This window comes from Theobroma cacao, chromosome 9 (assembly GCF_000208745.1).
Source record: "Theobroma cacao cultivar B97-61/B2 chromosome 9, Criollo_cocoa_genome_V2, whole genome shotgun sequence".
Lineage (NCBI taxonomy): Eukaryota > Viridiplantae > Streptophyta > Magnoliopsida > Malvales > Malvaceae > Theobroma > Theobroma cacao.
This window is the reverse complement of record NC_030858.1, coordinates 17,691,141-17,696,409: the sequence shown is the minus strand read 5'-3', so window position 1 is coordinate 17,696,409 and position 5,269 is coordinate 17,691,141. Positions and strand designations below refer to the sequence as shown.

The 5,269-nt window shown below is 36.5% G+C and overlaps 1 long non-coding RNA gene across 1 annotated transcript; it reads right to left on the bottom strand.

Annotated features, from left to right (window-relative positions):
- Positions 2,293-4,466, bottom strand: LOC108663431. The gene is made up of 3 exons (XR_001929411.1): positions 4,349-4,466; positions 4,182-4,268; positions 2,293-2,507 (listed from the first exon to the last, which is right to left on the bottom strand). It is a non-coding gene; the product is annotated as an uncharacterized LOC108663431 (long non-coding RNA).

The following is a 5,269-nucleotide window of genomic DNA, read 5'->3' as shown; positions in this document are numbered from 1 at the left end:
GAACATGGTGGACCTTGCCGCAGGGTAGCTAGTTCGTGTTTTAGGTGTGGTCAATCTGGGCATTTAATGAGAGATTGCTCAATGTAGAGGCAGTCAGTGGAGGTTAATCATGGATACGGAAGGTAAGTGTCTAATACTTTAGCTAGAACTACACTGGCTAGGAGAAATGTTAGACATGACAAAGGTAAGGGTGTAACGTAATATCATCACGAGGTAGACCGACATAACCGAGTGATGATGGAGGAGGTCAAGTGTTGGTGTTTGCTTTGACATCGCAAGATGCTCAGACTTCCAATGCAGTGGTCACAGGTACACTTTCTATTTGTGGCATTGAAGCTCTAGTTTTGTTTGATCCTAGATCGACACATTCTTTTGTGTCCCCACATTTTGTGCCAAAATTAGATTGGCTTTGTAGTAATATGGAGGAACCCTTGATTATGACAGAATATGTGTATAAATATTGTGTAGTCCGCATAAAGGATAGGGCTATGTTAGTAGACTTGGTGTTGTTGCTAACTTTAGATTTTGATGTGATATTGGGAATGGACTGGTTAGCATCTTGCTTTGCCAAGGTAGATTACTACTGTAAGCTTGTGAAGTTTAAGTTTCTAGGGGAATCCTTATTTGTGATATGCAAGCATGGTAGTTTACTGATTGTGGGAGTAGTGTTGGACATAGCCGCCAGACAAATACCAAGGCAAGAAGGCCAAGGGTACTTGGCAATGACAAGAGACACTTCGATGGATGATGAAAGTATGGATTGTGTACCGGTAATAGGTGAGTATTCGACGTATTTTCAAATGAATTACTTAGATTACCTCCTGAAAGGGAGATTGAATTTTGTATTGATTTGATTCTTGATGTGCAGCCAATTTCTATACATTCTTATAGAATGACACTAGTTGAGTTAAAGGAGCTTAAAGGGCAACTGAAGGACCTATTGAATAAGGGCTTTGTACACCTTAATGTTTCATTTTGGGGAACTCCGACGCTATTCGTGAAGAAGAAAGATGGTAGCTTTCAGTTATTCATTGACTACTGGCAATTAAATAAGGTCACTATAAAGAACAAGTACCCACTCCCAAGGATTGATGACTTGTTTGATGTAACACCCCTAATTTTTGAGTTAAATTAAGTTAATTAAGAACGATCTATTAAATATATATGGTGCTTTGAGGACATCAATGATGTGTTATGTATGTCAAGTGTTGAGAGTGTATACGTTTACACTTAGGCAAAAGTTTTGAGGAAATATGAAAAATGATGAATAAACTCTATAGTTTGAGGCTTTGATTTGCATTGGATGTGATAATTGAAGGTATGTATGTGTGGATTAGATTTTATGAATGATTTGAGGTTGTGGAAGAGATTTAGAATGGGTTTAGGCTTTAAACGGAACAATTTTTACAAGTCTGGACCAAAGAAGTCGATCTTAGTGCATAGAGGGTTGATCCTGTGAAGTAAAAAGCAAGGGAAGTCAAGCATTCTAGCCCAAGATCGACTATAGGCCCTCTATAATGGATCTTAAGAAGGAAAAATGGAATAAATGTGAACATTCTGATCCAGGATCGATTATAGACTTTCCATAGTTGATCCTGTGAAGGGTATATGGGTGGAACACAAGTCTGTTGGTCCAAGATCTACTACAAGTCCACCATAGTCGATCCTAGACTGCCAAATCAGCTTAAAATCGACTTAAAAGCCCCAAAACTCAATTTTTTCTTCATTTTCTTCCTATTTCATCATTCCTTCACCATTTTTTCTCAAATTTCCCATCCTTAAAACCTATTAATTTTCATCAACAAATCTTAGATCCTAAGTGTTTGAGGTAAGTGTTTCAACTTTCAAAAGCTTGATTTGTGATTTTTTACTTTTTCTCTCTAAAACCTAAAACCTTAACTTCCAAGAAAGATTTTTAAAGCTATTGGAGTATATTGGAGTGGATTGGAGCTTAGGAAATGCTTTTAGATGTAAGATTAATTATTTTTACTAATTATTTTCAATTTAATCGGCTAATGACTTAGATTTAATTTTATCCAACTTTGAAGAAATTGGCCTTCTTGAGTTGACTAAGGATTTAGGGTAAATATGTAACGAGCTTCTCCCTGATCGCTACTGTCGTCCAAGACTTGTGAGTAAACCCCGCTAAATCCCGAACAGGTTTTAGTTAAGATTCTGGATAATTAAAATCAACTAGCAATATTAGTACTATCGTTTACTTAAACCGAATAAACAGTTGTGATTAAAGTGTAGCAATCAAACACAATATCTACATTTAACCAACTTCTGGATAGTTTCAACCTCACACTTAGCATCTAATACATAAACTTAAAGTTTTTAGATAATACATATCCGAAAGACTAATAATAATTTTATAAGTCTTACACTATTACACAACACGACCTCTATGCAGTGGAGTGACTTGGAGTGGAAGTCTAAGAGATGCCATTACCTATGTTGCAGCAAGTCTTGATGTGCTGAGCAATACGCTTGAGCTGATTACTTATCTGCAAAAGAAAGATATGGGTGTGAGTCTCATAAACTCAGTGATCATCAACTCCTTGAGCAGGGCATAGATGGGAAACAAGCTAAGGACAGAAGATTTGAACATCAAAAGCATGGGATTATATGTAAACAATTTAAAATCAAATGGAGCATTGTGCCTTATATGAAACTCAAAAGTTATGTTACAGAATAATTGTTTCAAGCAAGATAATAAAAACCAGTGCAAGTAAAAGATTTTCACTCTCGAGATTATTTAACAACTTGCTCAAATCAAGTCAACATAAACATACACGCTCCCATAAAATCAAGCAATATCGATGCTTATACACAAGTTTATAAACGATCTCATCTGCGAGATATTAAACACGAATCCATCATATAAATAAGGGAGTTGTGAAAAATCGTGTATTTCTCACCATGCGAAAGAATACATGTTTGAAAACCCAAAGAGATACCACTTTCAAGTAGGTAATTGTAATATCAATCCATGGATCCACTTCCACGTAATATCATCTGGGAGCACTGCTCCAACGGATTCCCACAACCATGGTAGTCTTGATGATGTTGGACGACATCAGAGAAATCAGGCGGTTGTAACCGCATATATCAACTTATGGCCTAGCCACATATAACAACTTGTGGCCTTACCACGTATAATCACAGACCGTGGCCCCCGCCACATCTAACAACTCGTCGGTGACCTAAAGATTCTCTAGTTAGAGCTCACTTGTGCATAAGGGTCACACTATCCCGATGTGACATTCAGCTTACTCTCGAATCTCCCGATTTGAAAAAACCATTTAAAAATCAAGTTGGGTTCTCAAAAGCTCATTTCAAACAATTTTCAAAATGCCAACCATGGTAACATGCTAAAATCCCCTTTTTGTAAAACTTTGCAATATAAAACCTTTGCATGAGGTTTAGATGTCAAATCAGCATGGTGAATATGAAATCTATTCATGAATGCGCATCAAACAATCAATACGGCACATTTTGACATAAATCGTGTTAAAAAGCTTATTTCCCGATTTTTAAAACCTTTTACATATATAATTTATATATATATAGTCAAAACAATTTCAAACATTATGGCATCCACAATTGCCTAGCATTTCTACCAGATCACGCTTCCCTCAATAGCAGTTTATAAATCTATCACGAATAGTAGTATACAAAACGTTATTCTGTATATAGTACATAATCATTTTGAAATAGGCACCCCCTACTCACCTTACAATAGCGGGACACTATGTCGCTATTGACTCGGATGGTATCTAGCTAATTTTACTTGCCGGTCACCCGTTACCTCCTCCGACACGCCATCACATCACACTTTCCTTACTTATACAATTTCTAGCAACCATTCAAACCCAATACACTTAATTATATTCATACACAGACAACACATCAATCAATGGATCCTTAACCCAATTTCATAGTTTTCATCAACATTGTTCACAATCATTTAACACACAACCCACATACTTTCAACCAATCAAAGCCAACACAACACAATGTAGTCACATTACATGCTTACCTTTCGATTTTAGCTTGAATTCAACATATGATTCACAACTTCCTCACATCTTCGGTCACCATTGTTGCCCCAAACATAGACAATCACTATACATCTCATTTTTCCTTTCTACTTGTGATTTTAAGACTAAAACACTTACCCATTGCTTATCTAGCTCAAAATCACTATGCATTCCAAGATCCACCTACATGCATGCATCGGGTTCTTGAATCCTTGAAGATTCTTGCTACCACAAGCAAAATCTCACATTATAATCGGTTCAAAGAGCATGCATTCAAACAAAAGAATAATTTTTACCTTCCTTACCTAGGAATCTCTTAAGCCGAACCACCAAGCTTTCTTTAAACTTCAAACAATGGCATGTGGGTGGGAGGAAAACCTCTCGATTTTTCTTTAGCTTCTCCAAGCGATACCTTTCTTTCTCTTTTTCTTCTTTCTCCTTTCTTTCCTTCTCTTCTCACTTTGTTATGGGTGGACCTCTCAAGGCAAAAACCTTGAAAATGGCTTTCACTTTTTCATTTTTCTCATACATGGGCGGATTGCCCAAAGTCACTTCCTTTCTCTATTATTTTCTTTTCTTTTCTCTTTACATGTCATGCCATTCAACTCTTCTCTTTGTTATTAACGCCACTTCTCATTGGTGGCTTGTGCATACAAGGTTTTCCTTGTCCATTCCTTTATCCTTTGACTAAATTACTTTGCACATGCATTGATTCACATGGTATCCTTTTTGGTTTATTTCATTTGCCACCTTATTCCTCCAATCACATTTCATTCACAAGCTTCACTTTGTATTTTAATTGGTCATTTATTAGACCATTCAAGTCACATGCATTTCACATTTTACCTTCCTCATTTGGCCACCCAATGCACCAATCTCCTTACATGCAAACAAGCTTAGTCTTTATTCTTCCTTTTCCTTCACATGGTGGGGCTCCCACATGTTCCCCACTAACTTCTCCTTTTTGCATGCTATAATTTGCATGTAATGGTGAATTCACATGTATGTCTCGTATCCCACATAATCTAACTTCCCTTGGTTAGTAAATTCACATTTAACTTCAAATGTTGAAATTGCACATAAGTCCTCAAACTTTTTCTTATTTACCATGTACCCCTCCAAACTTTTCATCCTTCACAATTTGGTCCTTCTGACATTTCTTTAATTCCAATTTCCTCTTATTTTCCTTCCTTTATACGTGTACAAACAAAATATAAAATTTGAAC